We start from the raw sequence: 8,867 nt of genomic DNA on the forward strand, positions 1-8,867 counted from the left end.
TCAGGTTGTCCCACATGGGGCTCACAGTCTTCATTCCCATTTTACAGATGAGGTAACTGAGGCAGAGAGAAGTTAAGTGACTTGCCCAAAGTCACACAGCTGACAAGTGGCGGAGCCGGGATTAGAACCCATGACCCCTGACTCCCAAGCCCGGGCTCTTTTCACTGAGCCAAGCAGTAGGAAATCAGGGAGGAAAATTGGAGGAGGAGAGCTGATTGGGTGCTTTAAATAAATGGTAAGGGGTTTCCGTTGGGTGCAGAGCTGTGTGAGCCATCACTGGAGGTTCTTGAGGAGTAGGGAAACATGGACTGAACTTTGTTTTAGAAAAATGATGTAAGTAAGTATGAAGTAAGGACTGGAGTGGGTGTAGGCAGGAGGCAGGGAGATCAGTAAGGAGTCTAATGAAGTAGTCAAGATGGAAAAGGAGAAGATTAGTCAGGTAGCAGTTTGGATGGAGAGGTAAGGGCAGAGTTTAGCAATGTTGGGAAGGTTGAACTGACAGGATTTGTTGACAGATTGAATATGTGGGTTGAATGAGAGAGGTGAGTCAAGGATAATGTCAAGGTTTTGGGTTTGGGAAGATTGAGGAGTTGTCATTTCCCCTCATCTGGTGGTTTCATACTCATTCCTCCATTTTTGTTATGGGCTTTCGTTATTTGCAACACGCACTGATTTAGGATCATCTGCAAATAGATCTTTGTCCAAATTATCTGCCAAGATATTCATGAAGTACAATTCCTCCCAGAACCTCTGCCGTTACTCCGTCTCCATTCATTTGTCACCTGTCCTTATCCTTGGAATAATAAGACTCTTCAGCCAGTTTTCACAACAGTCACTTTTATTCGTATTGATGCCATCTGAGCTTATTTTGCAAGGAGTATTCTGAAGTATTCTCCCATCAAATACATTGTTAAATTCCAAATTGATAACATCTGTTGACATTCTTTGTTGACTAATTTTGAAATCTCTCAAAAATCTACCATATTTTGTTCTTTCATAAACCACTGCCTTTTATTTCTTTTAATTCCAGTTTGATGTGCATTGTTAATGGAGGGCCCTTTGAGTTTGTTCCATTATTTGGATGAAATTTGCTAGCATTATTAGTGGAAAGAAATGCCTTAGGGGTCATTCTTCCATCATGAGCTCTTCCTCTTGTACACACTTGGAGCAGTCAACAATCCAAAGCACAGACTAGATAATTCGTTGATGAAATATTATTTAAGAGTCATCAACTTTGACAGGATCAAGCCCAGTCTACTGAATCTTTCAAGTGATCGTAATTCAGATTCATTCGTAAGCAGACGTCGAAAGGTAAAATTTATTACTTCTCTCACCGAAACCATTTTCCAGTTTATTTTCTCCTCAAAACATTCTCAGTCAGTTGTGTTTTATCCCAGGTGATACGACAGTGCCTGGATTGGTGTGGTGTCCATTTGAATTGAGAGAAAGCCTCAGATCCTGGAAGTGTTAAGGTGGAAAATACAGCGAGATTTAATCAGAGACTGTATATGGGCTGAGACTGTGTTTACTTTATTATACTCTCCCAGGTGCTTAATACAGTGCTCTGCACACAGGATATGCTTAGTAAGTACCACTGATTGACTCTAATGGAGGGAAGTTCCAAGGTTGTGGGCTTGAGAGACAGTAGGGTTGGTGTTGTTGTCAACTGTGATGGAAAAGAGGAATTTGGGAGGGAAGATGAGAAATTTGGTTTGAGAAGCTGGTGAGAATGACCTGAAGGAAGGAAGAAATAGATTGTAATGGAGGTGAGAGGTCAGTGTTAGTAAGGAGCCTTGGGGAGCTATCCCCATAGAGTTAGTAGATAAAGCCATGCCATTGGATATGTGAGTGTAAAGGGAGTGAATGTAAAGTAAGCGGAGAAGAGGACCTAGAATAGAGACTTGAGGTACACTCACAGTTGGGGAATGGGAAACAAAGGAAGGATAAGTGAAAGACATTGAGACAGAATGGCCAGAGAGATGAGGACACCCAAGATGGGACTCTGTCAGAAACAGCAAGATTAGGTAGTATTTACAGGAGATGGAAAAGGTACACCATGTTGAAGACAATGAAAAGGTCAAGGAGGGTTAGTATTGAATAGAGTCTGTTAGGGTTGGTAAGGGAAGACTACTGATGACCTTGGAGACAACAATCTCAGCAGAATAAAGAGGTGGAAATCAGATTAGAGATGGCCAAAAAGGGGGATGGAGGAACAGAAGTGAAGGAATTGGGTGTATACAATCCATTCATATCAGGGCAGCAATGGGAGAAGAGACATGGGGCTATAGCTGGAGATACACAGGAATCCATGAGAAGCAGCATGGCATAGTGGATAGATAGAGCATGGACCTGGGAGTTAGAAAGTCTTGGATTCTAATCCTGGCTCCACCACTTGTTTGCTGTGTGACCTTGGGCAAGTCACTTCACTTCTCTGTGCCTCAGTTACCTCATTTGCAAAATAGAGATTGACTGTGGAGCCTCCCATGGGACAGAAACTGCTCCACCTCGATTTGCTTGTATCCACCCCAGCCTTGCACCAAGTGCTTAACAAATACCATTAACATCATTATTACTATCATTATTATTATTAATGAGGTTGGACACAGTCCATGTCCATGTTCCACATGGGATTCACGGTCTTAATCCCCATTTTACACATTAGGAAACTGAGGCACAGAGAAGTGAAATGAATTGCCCAAGGTCAGACAGCAGACAAGTGACAGGGCAGGGATTAGAACCCAGGTCTATGGAATATGTGGATAGAGCATGGCCTGGGAGTCAGAAGGTCATGAGTTCTAATCCCACCTCTGCCACTTGTCTGCTGTGTGACCTTGTGCAAGTCACTTCACTTCTCTGTGCCTCAGATACCTCACCTGTAAAATGGGGATTGAGACTGTGATAGTGATAGGGGACAGGGACCGTACCCAACCTGGTTTATTTGTATTCACCCCAGCGCTTAGCACATAGTAAGTGCTTAACAAACACCATACTTATTATTATTCCAGGGAAAATTTCCTTAATTTACAGGAGACCCGAGAATATTTGAAGACGGAGGGGAAGAAACCATCAGAGAGTGTATATCCAAAATGGTGCTCAGGAAGGGAAGAAGAGCAGGCATGAGTGTTTTTAGAAAGTGAGAGAAGTCAGAGGCACTGGTTTCAGGAGTAGAAGTTCCCGGGTCCTAGTCTTGGCTCCACACTTTTGTGCTGTGTGACCTTGGATAAGGATCTTTGGTTTCACTGTTCCTCAGCTGCCTCACCTGTAAAACTGGGGATGAACCGCCTGTTCTCCCTCTTCCACAGTCTGCGAGCCCTATTGCGGGGTGCAGGCTGTCTCTGCTCTGCTCATACAATGGTACAACATATGAGGGGACATGTGGTGGACATATGGTAGAGACAGGGAGATGGAGGGGTGACATATGAGAGGACATGTGTTGGAGTGAGGAAGATGGAGGGGTGAAGGGAACACTTGGGGAAATTCAGGCCTGATAGTTTTGATTTTGTCAACAGAGTAATTGGTCGGATCAACAAGGGCTAAATAGAGGAGAGGTAAGGGTTTTGGAGGCTTTGGGAGGAAGCTGAAGGTGTGAAATCATTGGAGTGGGCAGTGGACACATAAGGGTTGATGAGGGAGAAGAAATAGTGTTGCTTAGCAGGAGAAGGCCAAATTACAGCAGTTTAGGATGAATTTGAAGTGGCCAAAACAACTTGATAAACAACTTGGTGCCTGAATTTCCCACCAACTGCACTTTTACAGCCTGAACCATAGGAGCAAAGCAAGCATCCCATAGAGGTGATCCAGAAATATGGTTTGGTAGTCAGTAATCAACAAAGGGACAATAAGGCAAGAGATCATTTATCCTACGTCTTACAAATACACTATAGGGAGTCCATTTAATACTATAAAGTTTTATAGACAAGAATAAGAATAAACACATTTAAGCTTTGACTCCTTCCTACCTCCACTTTGCATTTCTCTCTCCTCCATACCCCTTCTTTGAATTTGAATTTGCCACGTTCAAAAATATGCCCTCTTTCTGTTTCTAACCTAAAGCGGCAGCTTTTTGCTACCAACTCATTTGCCTCTCTGTGGAAATCTCAGAATGTGAGGATTTTGAAGGTAGTCTATGCCAAATCCAAATGGGGAAAAATGAGCTATAATCTAATGTCGTAAGAGGAAAAAGGAAAATGGGCAGGGAGCAGGATAGAAGAACGGGGGTAAAATTACAGAATGCAACTGAGTGCCACAAAATATATATATCTAGGTGATAGAGATTAATAATGCTAGAGAACAAATTAACTTTTTATGGGGCTGATGAGTTTTCAGGTTTGGTAGCATTTTTGATAGGGAAATCTTATATATTGTAGATAGAGGGTGATTTTTCTCTGTTATCTTTGCTCTCTTGTTTTTACAGTAACCTAAAGAGAAAATGACTGTAAAATATGAATGGAATATACCAAAGCTTGGAAATTGTGCCTGGTTCTTTGTACACAATTTATTCTGAGAGATATCAGTATAGACAATGTAATACCAAAAACAACTAAGGTGAAATTAGGAGATGGGTGCAATTACCTAGGTATGAGTATTCTCTTTATTGCCACTGTTCATTTGTGGTACTTTGAATAATCCTGGTTGCCTTTGAGAAACATTTGGAGGAAGAATAGCACTATGGAGATGTCCTCTTTTTTAATCCTATCTCCACCACTTGCCTGCTGTGTGACCTTGAATAAGTCACTTCACTTTTCTGTGCCTCAGTTACCTCATCTGTAAAATGGGGATTGAGAACTTGTGAGCCCCACATGGTACAGGGACTGTGTCAAACTCAATTTCCTTGTATCCACTCTAGTGCTTAGTACAGTGCCTGGCACATAGTAAGTGCTTAACAAATACCATTTTAAAAAATTATTATTTTCAAGAAACAGTGAGATGTGAAAGTGGCCGTTGGAGAGTTTCAGTACTGTTAAAGGCTTTCAAACCCCAGAGGATCTCCAGCTACGTAATTTCCAAAATAAGCTTAAAAACATGGATGGAGGATACAGGTTTATAATGGTTTTTGCAGGCTCTTGTGAAATTTTAATGCAGGAACTTTATAAGACACTTAGATCCAACATTTTATGTATCTTTTCCCCCAACTCCCAGAGGTCACACATCGACCTTTTATTATGGTCTTAATGGAAACTTTCATTCTGAACAACTGTGTTGTTGACTCGCCTGCTTTGGTCTCAGTGGCTCTTTCATGCAACTCACCTTGAAGTGGGAGAGGCACAGGCAAGTGTTTACAGGCGATCTGGCTCTCTGTCCTTAGTGTCTGTCTATGTTAAGAGGAGAGATATACCTATAATCCCATTGCAGCCATTTAAAGGAAGTAAAAAGAAGATGAATAACTTCCATTTTACCTCTGCAGCACATCTTCATTCTCATCGAATAATATATATTAATTATAATGATGGATTTGGTGTTAGGTTAGGTACTAGGGAAAGGAGTCTTCTTGGAGTTGAAAAAAAATCAGATACAGTCAGTCCTAGATCAGGTTTTTTCCTAATGGAGCTTAGAGAAATTGTTATTGAATTATTAAGGAAAGTACTTTCCATAATACATAGTCTGGAAATGACACTGTCTAGATTTTTGTGCAAGAAGCAGCAGTATTTAAAGAAATGATTGTGCACATTGGTGAAGACTGGAGACTTTGTGATGGTTCAGAGTTCTCCCTAGTCCTCCTGACCAGCCAACTCTTGCGTGTATGAATTAATTTATACATTTATACCCTCCTTAGTATTCGTGAATAGATATCCATTCACTTAATTTTTCTCACCACTCACTCTAGTTGCAAATATTTTTATGTTCATTGTAAACTCCTTGTGGTCAGGGAATGTGTCATTTGATTTTTCTGAACTTCCCAAATGTCTAGTATAGTGCATCTCATTGAGTAGATTCTCAATAAATGCTACTAGTATTACTTCTACTACCACTATTACTACTACTATTACTGCAATTACTACTATTACTACTCCTGCTATTACTACCACTACTACAGAGGGAAGCAGCATGGCGTAATGGATAGAGCACAGGCCTAGGAGTCAGAAGGTCATGGGTTCTAATCCCGGCTCCAACATTTGTCTGCTGTGTGGCCTTGGGCAAGTCACTTCACTTCTCTGTGTCTCAGTTACCTCATCTGTAAATGGGGATTAAGACTGTGAGCCCTGTGTGGGACAGGGGCTATGTCCTACCCGATTTGCTTGTATTCACCCTAGTGCTTAGTACAGTGTCTGGCACATAGTAAGTGCTTAACAAATACCATTATTATTACTCCTGTTCCTACTACTAGTCAATCAATCAATCATATTTATTGAGTGCATACTGTGTGCAGAGCACTGTACTAAGCTCTGGAAGAGTAGGAAATAACAATATAAGAAACACATTCCCTGCTCACAATGAGATTACTACTCCACCTATTGCCACTTTTGTTGGTATTACTACTATTACCACTTTTGCTATTACTGGTCCTGCCACTACTAATAATATAACAATAATTATGGAACTTGTTAAGTGCTTACTACGTGTTGAGCACTGTTTTAAGTGCTGGGGTAGATGCAGGGTAATTAGGTTGTCCCACATGGGGCTCACACTTTTAATCCCCATTTAACAGATGAGATCAGTAAGGCACAGAGAAGTTAAGTGACTTGCCCAAGGTCACCCAGCAGACAAGTGGCAGAGATGGAATTAGAACCCACATCCTCTGGCTCCCAAGCCTGTGCAATTTCTCCTAAACCATGCTGCTTCTCTACTACCTTAGACTGTGAGCTTGTTGTGGGCAGGAATGTATCTGTTGTTATATTATTATCCTAAGATCTTAGAACAGGGCTTTGCACACAGTAAGTGCCCAATAAATACAATTGAATGAATTAATTACTACTGTAACTACTACTATTATTATTACTACTGCTATTGCTACTAACAACTACTAGTAGTACTACTACGGCACTTGTGAGAGGGCTTGAATGCCCGGAGATGTTTCCAAGGTCTAAAACCCTTCTCTTATCCCTCATGGGGACATGGATGGATTTTAGAAGAACCTAAAGAATACTCCTACTCCAGCTCTCAATACAGTGCTTTAAAATATCAGTTAAAAATAAGCACAAGACAACGTCACAGGAGCACAAAAATAGAACTATGAATGAATAGATTTTGTAAGTGTTTTGCTATTTATAGAATGAGCAGCTGTGCTCCTGATCTTCTTTGGAATTGGTCAATAAAATGCTTCCTGGTTAGCATCCAATAAATACCGCTAATTGGACAAGGACCCTGAGAAAGCATCATAAGGGGCTTTAGGCTCTTCCTTCCTTTTATCTCGTGATCCTTCTGCAGACAGACACACTATTTTAGGTGCATCTTTGCCGGCCTAAGCCTGCTCTCTATTCCTTCTTCTCATCCCCATGCTTGTCTTATCTTATGCTGTTGAGTCATCTCCGACACATAGCGACTCCATGGACACATTTCTCCCAGAATGCCCCACCTCCATCTGCAATCATTCTGGTAGTGTATCCACAGAGTTTGCTTGGTAAATATATGGCAGTGATTTACCATGGCCTTCTTCCCCACAATAAACTTGAGTCTCCACATTCGACTCTCTCCCATGCCACTGCTGCCCAGCATAGGTGACTTTTGACCTGTAGCAGATTGGCTTCCACTCACTAACCAGTGCCCAAAGTAGGAATGGAATGGGTATGCCTCTGCTTGACTTTCCATCCTGTAGCCGAGACTCGTAGAGTACTGGAAACTCTCCAGATGAAATCCTGAGAGGGGCCATCCCCACACTAGTTAAGCTTTAAAAAAAGGGAGAAGCAGGATGTGATGACAGATTGTGAATACATCTGGATCAGTCAATCCTATTTATTGAGTACTTAGTAGGTGCTAAGCACTGTATTAAGTGCTTGGGAGAGTATAATTTATCAGAGTTGGGAGAGTACAATATATCAGACTTGGTAGATATGTTCCACGCCCACAAGGAATTTGCAGTCTAGAACCAGAAAAAAAAAACCATTTAGGGATAAAAGGAAACCTGAGGAAGCATGTGTTCCTCTGCTTGATTCCCTTTTGTGTCGAGAAGCAACAAAGGCAAATTCACCAAGTGCAACAGGAAATCTGATAATTATATCATTGAATCATAATTTTACCATTTCCCTCTCTCTCCTGTAGGCAGATTGCCTCCTCCTCCACAAGATATAGGATATGAATATCTCTAGAAAGAGAGTAACAAGGAGGAAAACAGTAAACACCAAAATCATTTCACATACTCATTACAATTCCCCAAATAACGATTTCAGGGTTCTGTTGGATTGCATCCAAAAAGGTCATTCTGAGCCTAGCATTCAATCTCAAAGGTTTTAGTAGGGCCCACCCTTAGAATACTGTCGGTAGAAAATATAAACCTAAAATACCTATTCTGATTGTTCTCATCAAAAGAAACAAATGTAGTGCTTTTGCCATTGGTGATTCTCTTCATCTCCAACAATCCCTGATAGTAAGATAAAGATATAACATGCCATGAGAGATGATTTTATAGCCTCTGCAGCCTATTTGGCTAAGCCCAAATTTTCCCTTTAGGGCAAGCAGAATCCTATCCATTTTTCTTACTTTCCAAGCAGTTTTATAGCCCTTAACATAGCTGTACTAACATGGGGAAAGTGAGGCCAAATATTCTGTTTTGGACAGAGAGGCTTCCTCTATGTAGTTTTATGATCAGGCATGTCCAAATTTTTCTGTTCATCTGTGTAATAGAAATGCCATGAAATTCCATTTCACAAACTCCAAGCATTTAGATAATTGATGAATTGAAAGAAAAATGTTTCCCCCAGGCGGTATCATCA

At 41.1% G+C, this 8,867-nt stretch overlaps 1 non-coding gene across 1 annotated transcript; it reads right to left on the bottom strand.

Annotated features, from left to right (window-relative positions):
• Positions 1 to 7,665: 7,665 nt before the first annotated feature.
• Positions 7,666 to 7,803, bottom strand: LOC119924449. The gene has a single exon (XR_005449162.1). It is a non-coding gene; the product is annotated as a small nucleolar RNA SNORA7 (small nucleolar RNA).
• Between the last annotated feature and the right edge of the window lie 1,064 nt (positions 7,804 to 8,867).

Source organism: Tachyglossus aculeatus, chromosome 2 (genome assembly GCF_015852505.1).
Source record: "Tachyglossus aculeatus isolate mTacAcu1 chromosome 2, mTacAcu1.pri, whole genome shotgun sequence".
Lineage (NCBI taxonomy): Eukaryota > Metazoa > Chordata > Mammalia > Monotremata > Tachyglossidae > Tachyglossus > Tachyglossus aculeatus.